The 18,475-nt window shown below is 46.1% G+C and overlaps 1 protein-coding gene and 1 long non-coding RNA gene across 7 annotated transcripts in view; one reads left to right on the top strand and one right to left on the bottom strand.

The window, feature by feature from the left end:
* Positions 1-12,457, bottom strand: part of RTL9 (retrotransposon Gag like 9) — a 48,652-nt gene extending 36,195 nt beyond the window's left edge. For 2 of the 6 annotated variants that reach the window (XM_043897716.1, XM_043897717.1), the window contains exon 1: positions 5,222-5,447. The gene's annotated coding sequence lies outside the window, so the exon portion shown is untranslated. Of the gene's footprint in view, positions 1-1,358; positions 1,410-5,221; positions 5,448-7,084; positions 7,178-12,392 lie in introns of those variants that run through there. The other 4 variants (XM_043897714.1, XM_043897718.1, XM_043897715.1 and 1 more) reach the window with 4 other exon arrangements.
* The window catches only part of LOC122690780, a 37,594-nt gene extending 19,261 nt beyond the window's left edge, over positions 1-18,333 (top strand). Inside the window, exon 3 of the long non-coding RNA XR_006340100.1 lies at positions 18,210-18,333. This is a non-coding gene — a long non-coding RNA (uncharacterized LOC122690780). The remainder of the gene's footprint in view (positions 1-18,209) is intronic.
* The last annotated feature ends 142 nt before the right edge of the window (positions 18,334-18,475 follow it).

The following is an 18,475-nucleotide window of genomic DNA, read 5'->3' as shown; positions in this document are numbered from 1 at the left end:
GACAAAATGAAACTCTTACAATCAAGCGCCTTGCTCTAGAAACGCTGTGCTGAGGTTGCTCAGTCAGCACCAGTTCCCCCTGTATCCCACAGGGAGAGGGACCTCTCACATCAGAACACACCTTGTCGCCAGTGCTACATTTTAATGCAAGCCAGGGAAATAAACATGAGCCCATAAGCCTGTGCCTGAGAAAATAAAAGAACAGGGATTCACTCCCTCCCTTACTCATTTACTCAACAAATATTGATTGGTACCTGTTTTGGAACAGGTTCTATTCTAGACATAGGGGAAGCAAAAATGAAGAAGACAGAGTCCTTGAACTTGAGAAGCTCCCAGTCTAGTGGGAATGATAGCCGATCAGAGCTGTGGCAGGGTAGCTTGGGGGCTGCACCGGGGCATGCATGATTCAGTTCCCAGCCTCAGATCACCTTGGGTTCAACTTTTGGTTCTGTCTTTCGCTAGATACATGACCTTGGGCACTTTGCTTAATATCTCAGGGCCTCAACTCCCTCATCTGTAAAATGGGGCAGCTAATAATAGAATTGACATCATTGGGTTATTATGAGGATTAAATGAGATAATCTCTGTAGAACACTTAGAAAAGCTCCTGGTGCACAGGAAGCCCCCAGTAAAAAGTTAGTTTCCTATGCTTTCTATTCCTTTTGTTTAACTTTCGTAAGACTGTGTCTAGTGATGAGACTCCAAGGACTGGTTTCTAAAACAAAACTGCTTTCAACAAACTCCTCCCTTTAGCCTGTTTTTTTTTTTTTTTCCATTTGGAATGACACAGTTCTGTCATGATTTTTTTCCTCAGCAACCATATGTCTGGCAAAAACCTCAGGGAGAAAATATTTCCCAGATGGTTTTGTTTATGTCAGCCTACTATGTGCCAAGCACCCACCTAGATGAGAAGAACACATTGCCAAGTGATAAAGACAAGGTCCCTGTCCTCCTGGAGTTTACATTCCAACAGGAAAGACAGATTCTAAATAGATACATAGAAACAGAATTACACAGAGAGGTAAGTGGGATTAAGGAGCTATAGCCAATAAGAGGAATATTAGGAGGGAATTAACTGGAGGTGGTTGGAGAAGGCACATCTCAAGAGGTGACTCTTGAGCCAAGACTGAAAGGTTAAGAAGAAGCCTCCCATGTCAAAAGCAAGAGCAAGGCAGTCCAGGCAGAAGGAATAGCATGCACAAAGGCCCTGGGGCAGGAAAAGACCTTGGGAATGTTCCAGAAATCAGAAGAACAGCATGGCTGAGACATGCAGCCCCAGTAGGGAGGTAAAGCAGGCAGAATTAGTCAATGCATTCTGAATGAGGGCATGGAAAGCCCAGAGAGATTAATGGACTTACCCACAATGCCTTGCACACAGTAGGCGCTCCATATGTTGTAGAATTGTCAGTCTGCAGGGCGGGGCTGAGGCCCACTGCCTTCCAAAATCGGACTGAGATTTCCCACCACAACTAGGAATCAGCTACCCAGAAAGACTGAAACATATAGTCTTTTTCGTTGGTGAGTCATAGGCAACACGCATTAGAGTGCAGGGTCGAGTGGCCCCAGCTGCCGCCTGAGTGTAAGGGGCGGGGGTGGGCTCAGGCCGTGGCTGAAGCTTTTTAGCATGTTTATGATGAGCTGAAAGCACTCACTGCTTAATTTAAAATACCGCTCACACATACACACACAATTCAGCAGCTGGGGGAGCTGCCAGGAATTGAGGCTAAGTGTAGAAAATTGGAGGATCAGAAATATCGGGTACCCGGCCTTGTTTCCCAGCCCCCACGGGTTGTCTCTGACTGAGTACAGTCCCATCTTCCCTAATAAACTCCTGGAGGTCAAGACAGAGATGGGGGCAGCCGTGGTTCGAGGAAGGGAGGCCTACACAGAGCCCTCCATGCCAGCAACACTAGTAGCTCTACCTGGTCTTAAGTTTGCCAGCCTTCCTCTCCATCCAGCCTATTAAGATACCTCTCAAAGCCCAAACACTTTCCTCATGAAGCCTCCCTTTGCAGCCACCCCCCGCCTCCACCCCGTCCTCAACTCCCCCCAACCTTCATGTTCTTGGAAATTTGACAGTTGGGAAGAATCATTTGGCCCTGATCACAAATTGCCTGGGCTGACTGCTGCTTTTTCTGGTGTGCATATCTTGACTCTCCAACCACACAGGGTCCCTCGGCACACACTGGAGGAACCACATTGCTTTCTTCAGTCTTCTTCCCCGCTCTCAGCCCAGGAGTATACACAGTGAGAGTCTCCTGTGCCTTTGCTAATTGGTTACATGATAGTATCATTTGAAAAGCCTTTTGGGTGGAGGAGCTGCTCTTAACTGAAAAACAAGAACTTCAACTTGACAAAATTTGAACACCCTCAAGGGTATTCGGTTTCCTTCCCATTGCTCCTCTATACCCAGGGTACACTGCCCACAAACTGGATGAACCTGCAGCCTTCATGATCAAAATGCCCCACAGTTCATCTCTTTGTTCATAATATCCCTTCTGACCATGAGGTGCTCTCTCCCAACCCTACCTTTCAAAACCCCAACTCACCCTTCAAGGTCAAATCTCTGCCTCATCCCTGAACCCCCATGACAGCCCGTGTCTACCTCTTTCAGGCTATAGGTTGGCAGACTGGAATAACCTAGGTTCAAAGCCCAACTCCATCACTTCCCTAACAACCTGTTTTCTCTTATGGAAAAGGGGTTAACAACCCACCTCAATAGGATATTGGAAGGTGCCAATAAAATAATATCTGCAGCCCAGTCAGTACAAGATTTGGTCAAGGGAGCTCAGTGAGAGCTACTCGTTGTCATCATCTTCATCATCTCTGGGAAGCAGGGTGAAATCATGGTTAAGAGTGTGTGAGCTTGGGAACCAGATTCATCTAAGTTCCAGGCCTGGTTCCATCACTTTCTAACTGTGTGACCTTCAGCCAGTCACTTCCTTTCTGAGGCCCAGTTTCCTTATGTGTGCAACAAAGTAAGCACAGTTTCTCTGCCCATCACAGAACCTGTTGGGGAGGTTCAAAGATGTGCTCTATGCAGGTAAACCCCTCAGTACAGGACCCATCGCATAAACATGGCTCATTCAGGTTTATGCTCTGCTACAACCTAGAAAACTCCTTTAAGGGCACAGATAATATTTGACTTATCTTTGCATCTCTCTCCCTGCCTAGCCTAGCCCAGAACCTCTGCAGCTGGCAGGCCCACAATAAATCATTGTTGAATTGAATTGAAAACCCAAACCAGATGTGCCTCCTCCCCTGTCAAATGAAGCTTTCAAGCTGGTGGGTTGGGCCTGCTGCCCCTTCGACTCCCCCTCCCTCCAAGCCGAGCTGCCGCCATTCTCACAGGACTCTGGGGACTGAATCAGAGTGGCTGGGTAGGAAGTGGGACAAGCCTGGCAGAACAAGCCAGGTAGGGAAGAGCCCGCTGTCTGCTCTCTGAGCAAACTGCCTTGGAAAGATGCTCTCCTGAAGTCTCTGCTGAATGAGAAGAGATGGCTTGGACTCCTGAGGGGACACCTCAAAAGTCCCTCACCCATCCAGGGTCTAACGGTTGAGGAAACCCCCTTCTTCCCCCAAGACACTGAAAAATGGATGGAAGTGAAGGTGTCAGGAAGAAGTTCCCTTCCCCTTTAGCAGAGATGGTGAAACTGAGGTTCAAAGAGGTTAGCTTCTGAAATCACAAGGGCTTCAAGCAGAGTTTAACTGGTGTCACAGAAAAACTCTAACCATTTCACTACCTTGCCGCTAAGTGAGTCTTGCTCCAAAAGGACAGAGGTATGTATTTATCCCTCCCACCTCAAGATCCCTGGGAAGAAAACACAGCTTTACTGAGGAAAAATACTGCAAAAAACAAAAAAGAATAAATACAAATCTGTTTTCAAACTACAAAAAGAGGCCCATGTCTTCAGTGTTTCTGAGCCAGAGCTTTGTAGACAGGGCCCGGGGAATAGCATGCTGCCCAGCAAAGTGAAACCAGAACATGGCTGCCCACACTGTATCTCTGATCCCAGGCAAGTGATTTAGCCTCCCAGTGTTTCTGTTTTCTCATCTGTCTCAAGGTGCCAGTAATAGTACCTCCTCGCAGAGCTGTCAACAAAAATCAAACGAGCTAATCTTTGTAAGTTGTGTTAGTTGCTCAGTAATGTTCAATTATTTGCGACCCTATGGACTATAGCCCACCAGGGTCCTCTGTCCATGAGATTCTTCAGGCAGGAATACTGGAGTGGGTTGCTATTTCCTTCTCCGGGGGATCTTTCTGACCTAGGGATCAAACCCTGCATTGCAGGCATTGCAGGCAGATTCTTTACCATCTGAGCCACCAGAGAAGCCCAATCTTTGTAAAGCATTTGCCATGTGCCCTGTATATGGAAACACCATACAACTTTTGTTAAATAAAAATGAATGGGTACTTCTGTCCCTCCGTAGCAAGATCAGCCCAGAGGGAAGATGTTCAAGTGTTTGAGCCTAGCTGAAGTGTGGAACTAGCTGAACCCGGCTTCCAAGCCCAGTCTCATGCCTGACTCTTGTTGAACCTCAGTTTTACCACCTCTAACGTGAGGATACTAATAGTCCCCACCCCAAAGGGTGTTTCTACTTTTAAATGAGATAGCACCAAAGTCCTGAACACCCGACATGACCCAGCAGAGTGGGTTAGCACCCAACAAAGGTAAAGTGCTTATCATCTGAATCTTGGAGAGTGCTACTTCCCAATTATTTTTTTTTTTTTTTTGCCTCTTCTGGGTTAGTACACAATATGTAGTTTTGGAAATCCTGCCACAGTAAAGGAACAATTTCATCATTTTGCCAATGAAGCTCCTAAACATTTTCTTTCAAGAGCCAGAAAAGGGAAACATTTTTGGTCATTTCCAAACCACGAACATGGGCAATTCATTTCCCCATTCAGTAAACCTGACCCCCCCTCACCCAAAGTTACAGAAGTCACCTTGCAGGACAAAAAAATAATTGAAGGAATGAGTATTTTACTGCAAACAAAAGCCATCTTTGTTTGCTGCCCAGCTTTGGTAGGAAAAATACCTTAAACCAGGAGCTTGGAAAATTCTTGAAAGTTCTCATTTTATTCCAACAAATCCAACCAATCTGGCAAGACTCCTGGCCGTGTGAACCGGAATTAGAATGAATCAAAACTCACCAAAAGCAGCATTAAAGAACATTTTGAAAACAGGAGAAAAAAAAAAAAAAGCATCCATCAACTCACCACTCTAACACAACTCTTAATTTTGGAAAGTTCTCTTCCAGTCTTTATCCACGTGCAGACATATTTTTACAGCACTGTAGTCATAGGGAAAAACTGCAGTAGCTTCAGCCAAGAACCAGATACCACACAGCTCATGTCACTAAACTTTCCAAGTGAGGGCTTTTGCCTCCCTCATGCACTCCATTCATTCTGTCAGTCAGCCATTCGACAAACCTGGATTGAACCAGGCTCTGGTGCTACGCCCTGGGGAGCGCGAAGACGGAGATGACTAAATCACAGTCCCCGCCCTCAAGCAGCTCCCAGTTTAGCGGGAGAAACAGACCAGTCAGCAGGAAATTAGAGTGCACCGTGATCAATGCATAAATGCTGTGAACTGCACAGAAGAGAAGCATTAAAGGTGGGCAGGAAGGGGAGGAGTGGGAATGGGGGAGACCAGGCAGAACATACGCAAAGACATGAAGTTAGGAGAAAACAAAGTGTCATCAGGTAGCCAAAAATAGTACAGAATGACTGGATCTTAGGCAGATGGCAGTGGACGGGAGGAAGGAAAGGGGTGGGGGCAGGCAACTCATTAAGAGTCAAGGTTTCAGTTTCATTGTGAAAACCATGGGGAAAGCTTCAGAAAGATTGAATTTAAGCAAGGTAGTAGCACAGTCGGATACACATCTGAGGAAGACTGTCCCAGCAACAGAATGGAGGCTAGATGGAAGGATATGAGCTAGGGAAGAGCAGGGGGACAGGTTAGCAGGCTATCAGAGTCATCAGTCAAGATAAGGAGGGTCTAAATGACTGAGATGGCTTCTCCACTTACACTCTGTGTCACCTTAGCAGGTGACTTAACCTCTCTGTGCCTTAGGCTCTATTGTAAAGCAAGGATAAAAATAGTATCTCCCTTGTGGAGCTGCTGGGAGGACTAGATGAGACACTGCATGCAAAGCACCTGGCACAGTGCCTGGTACCCAGAAGACACTCAAGACATGTTTCTTCCCCTTCCCCTCATTCCCTTGTCTTCCACCTCACCCTTTCTTAAAGGCTGGCACGGTATGGAGCATGAAAGTGGCCGAAACAGGATTCTAACCCAGATCAGTCTGACTCCAGAGGGCAGTGGAGAAAGTTTGAAAGTGCCGTTGTCAGGACAGTTACTTAGAAGGATTGTTTAGCCAAGTCGAGGGCCCAGCTGAGGTTGGAAACTATGAGTTTTGAGTGGGACTAATCAACAAAGTGATGGGATTTTCTCCAGCAGTGTTCCTCCATCTGGGTGTAAGCACAGAGGAGGAGGCTGTCAGTTAAATTTATCCAGGCTTGGGTTTTTGCCTAGTGGATGTGTCAGAAAGACACAGGGCAAGGGAGTTCAGGATATAGGCAATATCCTGAAGTATACATTCCAGGAGTTAGGCAAACAGAGCTGGCTTCAAATCTCATCTCTGTCCTGAACTAGCTGGGAGACTTTGGGAAAGTCACTCAACCTCTCTGAGCCCCAGTCACCTCATTAAAAAAAAAAAAATAACAACAGTCCCTGTCTCATAAAGTTACTGCGAGAATTACATGAGGTTATTGAAATGATGTAAGATGCCTAGTATGTGCCTGCCACATACATATTAAATTATTATTTTTAACATCATCATCATTTTCAAGGATGGAGAGAGGAGGAAGGAAAGCCAGAAGGGCTAATGGGGTGGGGGAGTGAAGTGACTCAAGAACCTGGACACCTCTTGAGGCAAAGGATGAGCTTTGAGGTCGGTGGGCAGGAGGTGGATGGTGGGGGCTCTGAGATGGAGCAATTCTGACGGATGATGAAGGATGAAGCATGGTATGGCTAGAATGGAGGTGTGTCCTGTACATGGATCATGGATGTCAACTCACCCAGGATGATGTCAGGACTTGGGGTGGAGAAGAAGACAGTGAGCCAGATGTCGAACTCTTCCTTGAATGGGTGAGGGGGATGGGTGGCTAAAAAGAAGAGTCGATGAGGAGAGGAGAAAAGAGAAGAGGGTGCTGTAGCCAGATGGCTTCAGAAGGAGGAGTTCTTGGCTGAAGCGGAGGAGTAACGATCTGGACGCAAACAGGGGAAGCCAGAGCACAGACCCCACCTCCCAGCCCTAGGGCGTCTGTGGTAGAGGAGTGTGAGAAGTGTCCACCAGAGGGCGCTGCAGGCAAAGCCGTGAGCCCCTCCGTGGAGACTCAGGTTTCAGCACTTGCAGGCGCAGAGGTAAAGAACAGTGTTCTGCGGAGCTTATTTAGAGTGAAGGGGGAATTGTTTCCCGTGGGGTGGGCTTTCCAGAGGGTACAGAGAAGAGTGGGAGAGGGCAGTGATAGTGAGATGGAGGAGTCAGGGGTGGCGGGGAACGGGAGCGCAGAGCAGAATGGGGACGGTGTGGGAGAGGACAGATGATGGGCAGGGAGACTCACGTTTGGGCTGTAGCCAAGGAAGGGGGGATGTGAGGCTTGGTGGGATTAACTGTCCTCAGACTTCCAAATGAAGCTTTTTCCCCTTTACATCTTTTGTTTATTATAAAAGTAACACATGCTTGTTTCAGGCAATTCTAATCATTACTGAAGTGAAAATCCACCTCCCCCATTCCTTTCCCCAGAGGTAACCACTGTTAACAATCTGTCTATCCTTCCAGATTTTTTCCTATGAATAACAAATAATATCCTTAACGAAAATCAGATCCTATTATACTGATTTTCCTGCAACTTGCTTTTATCACAATATTATATTGGAGACATCAATCATATATAAATTATATCCATATAAAGATCTAGCTATGGATATCAATATATAAAGATCTCACTTGTCCTTATTTATGGCTAAATTGTCACTGTCATCATTACAGTAGTAGTAGGGATAATAATAGGTAGTAATTATTGAATGCTCTGTGCCAGGTACTAAATATTTCATAAGCCATAGGGGTTATCTCATTTAATCTTCGCAACTTTATGAAGGAGATAATGTTTTTATTATTGCAATTCCCATGCTATAGATGAGACCATTGAGGCACAGAGAAGTTTAGGAACTTGGGCAAGGTCACACAGCTCACAAGGGCTAGAGGAGAAAGTCAGACCTAGGTGACCTGACCACAGAGCCCAAATTCTTAATCATTAGCATAATTAAACTTAGTCTGCCACTATTTGGACATGGACATAAATTATTTATAAATTATAAATTATGACACCAGCCCTCCACTGACATCATTTAGGTTATTTCCAAATTTTCACTATTTACAAATAATGTTTAAATGAAGATCCTTATTCATGGAGTATTTCAAACGGCTAAACCCCTAAAAGAACCCTTGCTGGGTCAAATAATATTTCAAGCTGCTCCCCAGGAATTGTGCTAATTTAGATGCACACCAAAAATGAATATGTGTGTCCATTTCACCATAGCCCCACAAATGCTGGATTTTAGCAACCTTTTAAATTTCTGCCAGTCTGAAAGGTGAGAAACATTTCAGCTCTCTCAACACTGTTGTAATTTGCATTATTATTACTTAATTATTACTGAGGTTGTGAACCTTTTTATATGGCATAAACCATTTGTGTTTCCTCTGTGGATTCCCTGTTCATTATTCTTTGACTATGTTTTTAGTGGGCTATTCATCATGTTCTCATTGATCTATAGAAGCTCCCTCCTTCAATCTTTCAGTGAGTATTTATTGAGCACCTTCTGTGTGCCAGATACTAGAACTAGGAATATAGCAGTGAATAAGCAAAGCTTCCAGCTTTCATGAAGCAAACACGTAGGTAGAGGAAACAGATAACAAGCAAATCATTAAATAATGTAATTGCAGGTCATGGTGAGTGATATAAAGAAGAGCACACATCCTATAATGGAGCTCTTGAAACATTATGAATAATAAACCTCTGTCTGCCTTTGACTTTATCCTGGTTTGTCCTTTGTCTTTCAACTTTGCATGAGATATCTTTTGCCATAGCAAAGGTGTTCAATTTTTTTTTCCAGGCAAATCTGTCATTCTTTTTCTTTATAGCTCCTAAGGATTTTTTGTTACTTTGCAAAGACTTCCCACCTCCATTTTTTTTTTTAATTTTCCTATGCTTTCTTCCGATCTTTCAATGGTTTCTCTTTTGAAAATCGGCATCTTTGCTGATCTATTTAGAAATAAAGAGGGAGGCAGAAATTCAAGCTTGATTTTTTTTCCAGGGGCAGGCCACTTGTCACAGTAAATGGCACCATGGATTAAACGGTGTGTCCTCTTCCCAGGAGGGTCCAGCGAGGTCCACAGAAAGGAATAGCCTTGCTCAGGGTCACATAGCAAATTAGCAGTGCCAGAATCAAGCAGGACTGTACTGTGAGGTCCCAGGGGTGGCTGACTCCCATGGCAGCAATGTGGGATGGAGCTCATCACAGCTCCATCTATCACTGCACTGGATCCGTCCTCCCTGACCAGGGCCAGGATTCACTGTCTGCTGCCAAGGGCGCTTTCCCTTTCTAGTAAGCCCCTGCCCACTGGCTCAGAGATAGGCATGCAACAGCGGTCCGAAGTGGCTCTGCAACTTATCAACAGGCAAACACTTGCTGATCTGTGCTAGCTACCTGACGTGAGGCAGTTTGCGCTGCAGAGGACTGGGGGCAGAGGACAGATAGATTTGCTACTTTAAGAATCCAAATAGAAAGTGTCTATTCTAAATAAAGAAATCTGGCTTTGTTTCCATTCGGCGGCTGACAGAGCAGCTGCTGTCCTTGGAGCCTTCTGAGGGGGCTGCCTCAAATTGGGCCAAAGCTGGTGGTTTAGAGACTTCTGGGGTTTGTTCTGAGACCTGGCTAGAACAGCCCTAGAATCTAAAAGGTCATCTTCCAAGGACAAGGCGCACACCTCCACGGCACTTGGCCTAACATTCCATTTCATGGGTTGTCTCCTATACAGGGTTTTCCTTCCCCGTCCACATTTCCCATGTGCACATGGTCTCACCCCGAGGAGGCAGGCGTGCAGGAAGGGTCTCCAGGGAAACAGACATGTGAAGTGGGAGTTGTGTCATTCTGGCTACATGAGGCAACATATTTTGTTCAAATCATATTTTCCCTCAGTTCCCAGGAGATTTTCGGTAAAAGTGTTCGAACAAAATAGGTGGATAATTGTCACCATTATTTCGCTCGGCTTTCCGTGGATAGACACAGCCAAACACATTAGCACATTCTTATCGTCCTACTAACCTTGATGGGTATTTTGTTGCTTCTCTCCAAAACTCGGCAGTAAATTTACTGCTTGTGATAATGCAAAACAACCTGGTGGCCTCGGATCTGTCCCCCACCTACAGGCAGGGTGGGTAGCCGGCCTCTGCAGTGAGATTTAAAGGGGTTCTTCCCATGCCAAGGACCACTCCAACCCGTCACACTGACTCCAGATATTCCCACCGCCAACACAGTGGGAAGAGACCCGAGTTTTAGCCCCAACTCTGCCATGACTTGCTGTGTGACCTGGGGTAAGTCACTGCCCCTCTCTGGTACTCGGGTACTTTCCAGCAAAATGAGAAGATCAGTCTGAGTGGACTCCCTCACCAAGCTCCTCATCAGAATCACCAGTGATACTTACTGATGTGCAGATTTCAAGCCCTAACTCAGCATCCTGAATCAGATTATCTCAGTTTTAGGGGTCACTCTATCTGTATGTCAACAGAACCCTCAGTGATGCTGCTGTCCAGGCAGGTTTCTGACCCAGTGAATCAGATGACCTCAAGGCCACTTCAACCTCTGACGTTAGCTGGTTTGATACCTCCCTCAGCATTTCTGTATTTTTTTTATCTCTAAGAGGGATGCTCCCCTTCGCCTCCCCAACCCCATACAGAGTCAGGGACACTTGCTCATCAGGAGCCCTGAAGCATTCCGCCACCCACTGGTTAGACTTTGAGCATAGAACCCCCGAGGAAAAGGTACACTTCTTATTGTTGGCGAAGGAGGCTAGGAGAGAGAAAAGCAACCGTAGCAACAACAGGAAAATGGGGAACTAGATCTGCCTGAAGTTCAAGGCAGCCTGAGACCCCCACCGAGGACATAGATGTATTTTAGGGACCACACTTGAGGCTCACATTCCCTGGAGTCCTCTCCACCTCAGCCCAGGTGACGCAGTGCAGAGAGGTACAGCCATGCTAGGGAATAGCCTTCTTTTAGTTGGTGAGGTCTTATGGCTTTTGAGGTTGGTACCGAAAGTAAGGGCATAAATACTTCTCTCTCCACCACTGGGACCATCTGAGCCCAGTCCCTGGACCCAAGCATGATTCAGGCCCAGAGACCTGTAAGAAGCACTGGGCCTTGCATGTACAACTGCTGAGCCTGTGTGTTCGAGCCCAGGAGCCAAAACTACTGAAGCCCATGCATCTAGAGCCTGTGTTCAGCAACAAGAGAAGCCACTGCAGTGAGAAGCCAGCGCACCACAACTAGAGAGTAGTCCCCAGTCTCCACAGCTAGAGGAAAGCTCACATAGCAATGAAGACCCAGCACAGCCAAAAATTAATAAATAAATAAAATGAAAAGACGCACTGCTCCTTGACATCAGGACACTCTAGCTTTGGGGAAAGCTCTGAATTAGGGTCCTCCTTTCATAGCCCTCTTTCGGTGATCAAGAGCCCCCATCTACTGCCACTACTATCCCCCAACTCTGCTGCCCTAGATCACTGACTCTCTGACTCTAGGCTTGAGTCCACATTTATTATTCATTCTTCAGTTGCCCATTATTTACTAAGCACCTACTCTGACCTGGCACTAGGTTAATTAGGCCAAATCGAAGCAAAACAGACATGGTCTTGGCCCCCGGGAAGCCAAGAGGCTAGCACAGTAAATATCAGAATCGAAACTTCTCTTTTTATCAGAAATGTCTCTTGTTGTACCCCTTTGTGGTGTGCTCACTTGCTTCAGTCATGTAGACTCTTTACAACCCCATGGACCATAGCCCGTGAGGCTCCTCTGTCCATGGGATTTTCCCGGCAAGAATACTGGAGTGGGTTGCCATGCCCTGCTCCAGGGGATTTTCCCAACACAGGGATCGAACCTACTGAGCCACTGGAGAAGCCTTTTATTATCCTGAAATTAAAATCATAGATATAATAACCTGCATACACACATAAGTTCCAAAAGATCAAGAAGTGTCCTGCCACACAAAGGAAATGAAAATAATCCATAATCAACTACAATGTATTTAAATATGTAAATACTTACATAGGATGACACTGAAAGACTTAGATGAAGTAGGCAGAGACTTGCGCCTTCATCGAGAAGCCCCACAAAATGCAACAGCTACAGGCACAAACTGATAAGGGATGTTGCACAGACGACTCTAATTCCAAAAGCAACATCACTACTGTTACCACGTGATTTTTGAAATGGTGAACGACTGTGAATAAGCCTCTGGGAGAAGAAAACAAAGTTCCATCTTCCCTCTCTTTACACAAGATTCATTAAAACTGTGTATGGAGGCGGGAAAGCCAAACTTTTTGTGCATATATGTAAAATATTTACAGTACACGTTCTGATCATTATAAGAAGAGTTTCCACCTCCACGGAAGTCCAACAGAACATTCGAAAATCATATAGGATGTTGGACTAGTCTTCATTTTGCAAGACTGTCCTGGTAAAGAATCCGTCTGTCCAGACAGGAGATGCAAGAGGCACGGGTTCAATACCTGGGTCATTGGGAAGATCCCCTGGAGAAGGGAATGGCAACGGCATCCAGTATTCTTGCCTGGAGAATCCCATGGACAGAGGAGCCTGGCGGGCCACAGTCCATGGGGTCGCAAAGAGTCAGACACAACTGAACACACACAGCACAGCCCCTGGGCAGTGCAAGACGTGAAGCAGCTCCATTTCTTGTCCACTAAATGACCTGGCACATTTCCCCAAAGTCCCCTAGGGGGCAGTATTGGCTCAGTTTCGAGTCATCAGGCTAAGTGTCTGTTTCCATAGAACTAGAGCTTTGTCTGCTTCTCCCCAAATCCTCATCCCCTTCACCCTTGCCCCCAAGGAATGGAGTCCAGTCCTTGCTACCACTGTCTGCCGGGACTCACAAGCCTCACGCCCTCTTGATCAGTTCAGCTAGTTTGAATCCACCGAAGGCAACCGCTTGTCTGGATTACAAGTTGCTCCCACTCCTTTCAGGTGCCCCCGCTGAACTCAGCACCCGCAGCAGAGTCGCCTATGCCATGCCAAGGGTGCCACTACTTGCAGATGGCCGCCATTCAGCTCTGCAGGTCAGCCCCGTCCCCCTCCCTCAGCTCCCAGTTCCCCTTCATCCCCACTCTGGGCGACTCGAGGAGCTTCACTTAGACTCTCTGAGCGGCAGTTTGTTCATTTGGAAAAACGGCGATAATAATAGTACCTACCTCCACAGTGTCCTTGAGAGATGAAATGAAATGAATACTTATAAGATGTTTAGTAGCCTGCCTGGCACACAGCAATCCACCCGAAAATGATAGTTATTGTTCCTATTCTGGGAATCACATGGAGTACACTGCATACTGGCTTCTGCTGACTCTACTTCTCCCATTCTGCATGTTTCCACTTTATCTTCCAGACCAAGTTAGAAGTTTATAGGAGGCTGAGCAGGATGGGTCTGCATCTGGCTTGAAGTTGCATTTGCTGAGAAGTAGTAAGCTGGGAAAATCTTCAGCGCTCTCTTCACCCAGGCCAAAAGAATGCTTTTTAAGTATTTTTTTTCCCTATCCTGTTTCATCTCACAAACACTATCTGAGAAGGAGTCATTGAGCAGACCAGAACTGGGGAGCGGGATTAATTAGGAACTATCGTTCAAATACAGCACCCACTTTCTTGTCTGAATCAGTGTCTGGTGAAGTTGGCTGCATGGTTAATCACCTAAGCTGTGTCTGCACGGTGCCAGAGGTTTTGGAGGAAAAGGGAAAAACACAATCAATCATCCATGTGTCAAATAGAACGTTCGGCTCCTGTACAGAGATGATACTAAAAAGCCATCTCAGTACAAGCTGTTAGATCAGGGCAACAGACATCTTGAAGGTTCTAACTGTTTGCTTAGCATTAACAAATGATCTTGAAGAACCCAGAAACTACTGAAGGGAACATCCAGACATTCATTTATTGATCAATATTTATTGAGCACGTACTATGTGTGTGGCACTGTGCAGGCTATAGAAAGCAGAGAATCAGTCTAGAACCTTCCCTTGATGGTTGCTATCCAATTGGAGTGTGGTGGCGGGATGGGGAAAACCAGTCCCTGACAAAGCAATAGAAAGCCCGTCAGCTAGGTCTTTCAGAGTAGGTGAACATCCTTCAGTTGCTGTAATCATTGTTGTTTAGTTGTTAAGTTGTGTCTGGCTCTTTTCCAACTCCATAGCCTGTAGCCCACCAGTCCATGGGATTTCCCAAACAAGAATACTGGAATGGGTTGCTATTTCCTTCTCCAGGGGATCTTCCTGACCCAGGGATCGAACCCATGTCTCCTGCTTGGCAGGCAGATTCTTTACCACTGAGCCACCTGGGAAGCCTGTTGCTGTAAATTACATTCTCACAAAGCCAAGCAACCCAAATATTCTGCTATTTGGTGGGGGGGAAAAAAGACAGTTGAGCTTACTGAGGTGGCTATTTGGCTTTACAAGGACTTAGACTGAATGCTTCAGGACTAGATCTTGTGCCCAGCAGATCTGGGTTTAAGTTCTGGCTGTGCCACTTTACAAGCTGTGTGACCTTGCCCAAGTTGCTTAACCTCTCTGAGCCAGTTTCCTCCTGTGGAAATTGAAGGTAATGACAGTATCGTCTTTGAAGGATTATTGTGAGGATTAAAAGAGATATCTTACATAAAGCACTTGGCATCAAGCCTCCATCATAGTTAATGTTCCTGAAAAAGGCAGTTTACTATAATCATTAAAAGAGAGAAAATGGCTATCACATGCATTGGCCCAAGACATCTCAAAACTCTGGAGAAAAATTCTAGCCACTCGCATTAGCAGTGAAGGCAGGTTCTCCTCTCCTCCCTGGAGCTCTAGTATTCTCAGGGATGAGCCTGCCAGGTCTGGTAAGATCGTGAGGAGGTAGAGAAAGCATTCCCATGACAGCTCCTCCCCCCGCACCCCCCTCCCACCTCTCCCCCCATCCCGGGCTAATCTGGCTTTTAAGGTGCCACCTACTGGCCCAGAAGGATCTCCCTTCCCCCACTGAGGCCCCTGTCGGAGAGTCCTCAGTCATCCAATTTCAATATTCCTCTCTACGATCTCCCTTTGCAACTTGGCATCCTACATCTCCTTCCCTGAGGTATAACAACATGAGAAAGGATAGACACATTGTAATGTGACCTTTTAAAAAAGAATGACCTGTATGTAAAATCCATCACCGCCTCCTAAAAAATGCAAAACCCCACAAAAGGCTCTGACTCATGGTTGGGAGCAGCAACGGGCACACCTGATTAGATTTTTCTAATTTGACTGGCAAAAAATTTCTCTCTGAATCTCCCCTCATAATATGTAGTTTCCACCACCACCCCCCTCAAAAAAACCCACTTTGCGTTATTAGGAGAGATCATGATGGCTGTTCCAACAGAATGCGGGTGACAGAATCTGCTTCTGAAAATGCTACCATGTGTAGTATTTTGTTGTTTCCTGCTTATTAATACAATACATTTTGCCTCTGAGTCAAATGTTTTTCCTTCTGCCAAGAAAAATCGTGAGTTACAGGAAATCTAACAGGCTTAATTAGTGAGGAGTTTAACTTAAGCCAGTGGTTTTGCAATCACCCCAGCCCAAGTCAGTCTCACTCCCTGCATTTAGTGGGAAATAAGTGGTAGGAAATGGCCTTCAGCAACCTTGTTAGAGAAAAGGCACTCGCACTAGCAAGGCTGGTTCTCCCAAGGTAAAAAATGGCAGGTTGAGGTCACTGTAATTATCAACAGTGCTTTTTGCATGCAGGTTCCTATTACATATGTCACCTGTTACTTTCAACTTTCTGTAATTACAGTTTCTTCTGGTGAGATTGTGCTGCTTTCCCTGCCTTTTACCAACCAGCACACTTGGGAGAAAATCATTCATGGCCCCTTGAGTTTGCCCTGTAAGTGTATTTTAAAAGGCAAAGCTAAAAAAAAAAAAAAAAAAAAAAAAAGGCAAAGCTTCTTAGACCAGCCAAATGAAACTGATTGGAAATGTTCACCATAGAAACGGGAGACCTATTACGTATAATGGCCGAGCTCTTTGCAGCCAGGTCCTAAGCGCTAGGCCACAATTTCAGAATGAAAGAACCTGTAAAGGCTTTGGAAGATAGCCGTGAAGATGATTAAGGGATTGGAAAAGAGGATCTAGGGGAAAAGGTGAAAGGTATTAGGATTAGAAGGACGATTTAGTCCCAAGAGAAAAAAAATGAAGGCGCTGACCAGATGTTTCTTCCTTGCTATCAATGGCATGCAGTACATGAATGGCAGCATGAGATACTTAAGTTAGATGTAAGAAAGAACTTCCCAACAATGCAGCTCCTTCAACACTAAAGGCCATTTATTCTTCAGTCCTAAAACACTGAGAGAGCCCCAAACACATGTTGGACCATGTGCTGGGTCCTGGAGAAGTTCACAGGCCAATGTTGTTGTTCAGGGACATTAAATAGATCATTACAAGACGGTGGGGTGGGTTCTATAATAGAAGGAATTTGGAATGCTTTGAATTTTAAGACAGCCAGAGGGGGCCTATAGCAGAATATTATGTTACTTCCAGTGGGGTCTGAGACAGCATCCAGCAATCAAGTACATTAATATTTTGGGAGCAAAAACACATGAATATTCACACAGGGTGTGATAGAAGAAGACTATAAATAGCCTCATGCCAGCACAGGTTTGGCTACCAAATGAATTTACCTTAAAGTTACAAAAGGCCCTCAGTTTTCAGAGCTTTGGGGCTTGGGAAGGATGGATATGGGAAAGTGTATCTGTGTGCACCGAATCGGGTCTAGCAGCAGGACTTGGGAAAGACAGGGGACTTTTGACTGCAGGCAGAGCATGTGTCTCTAATGTGCTCTTTGGCCTCAGGACTGTGGACATGTTTTCGAAGAACTTGACTCTGTGTGTGTGTGTGTGTGTGTGTGTGTGTGTGTGTGTGTGAAGCAGTGGGAAAACCTCATTATCCCTCAGGTCAAGCCCACATTCAGGTCCTATAATAAAGTAGCCCCTGGTAAGGCATCCCAAATGGTCAGCCAATGGTTTTTGTTATGGTTATGATGATTTCAAATACTTGATCCCTTGGTCCCTATGGGCAAGGCCACAAAATGTCAGAATCAGCATCCTCCAGTGGGGTCCACAGGGTGTGGCAGAACCACTGAAGGCGGTTGAGGGGACATCTTTGACCTTCCTTTTTAAGCTGTGTTCATACCTGCTGTGGTAGATGGCAGTGCCTGTCAAGAGATAAAGTGAAAAGCCTACAGGGAGGAGCACTGGAGCGCCTTGTTCTGTGGGCTAAGGGAACAACCAGTTACCCGCTACCAGCCAAGCACCTTCACTTAGGGGGTAACCTCCCTTTAGGGGGAACACCCAGTAAACCCTGCCACACCCTCAGAAGTTGTTTCCTTTTCAAAGGAAAGGGGGTAGTCCTTCAGTTCAGTCTCCTGTTAGCAGTCAGAAAAAGGAGATCCCCACCCATCAGGGGGCATTTTCTACTAAGACCCACCTATCCACAGGTGTTACCTACACGTAGAGCTGAAGGACACCAAGACTCTCTGTCTTTAGATACCCCCCAAAGTATGACCTCCTCCCTGGTCCTCCTCTCTGCCCTCTGGGAATCTAAGCCCACATCATTTCAGGATGAGCTCAGCCTCCAACCACTCCCTCTGAGGCCTGGCTTCCCAACCTTGGTGATTCCAAAGTTCACATCTGTTGCAACACACAGGGCCCACCCTAGGCAAAACTGTGTCGGACACACAGCCTTCCATCAGCTGATTTCCCACACACCCCCCCCACGCCCTACCCCTGCCTGCCTGGCTTTCCTCTTCCTTGGGGAGTCAGCTCCCTCTAACCTTTTCTTCCCTTCCCCCTGACAGGAAAGGCTCTGATCAAGGAATCTGCACTCAGATACATAAAACAACCCTGCCTGGCCCAGCCATCCCCAGACCACCCAGGGCAGTTGGACTCAAAGGGATCGTCCACTGATGGTAGAGATAGTGGCATTACTCACAGGTCAGAAGGAAGTCTCTGGGGTCGGAGGGGGGAGGCCTTCTCAACACCCATCAGATAACGATGTGGGGCCATCAAGTCAGCCTTCACCATTTGAATGTAAGATGGACTGTGGTGACACTCCTCGCATGAA

This window comes from Cervus elaphus, chromosome X (assembly GCF_910594005.1).
Source record: "Cervus elaphus chromosome X, mCerEla1.1, whole genome shotgun sequence".
Taxonomy (NCBI): domain Eukaryota; kingdom Metazoa; phylum Chordata; class Mammalia; order Artiodactyla; family Cervidae; genus Cervus; species Cervus elaphus.
Note: the sequence above shows the minus strand (reverse complement) of the source record. Positions and strands in the feature narration are given on the sequence as shown.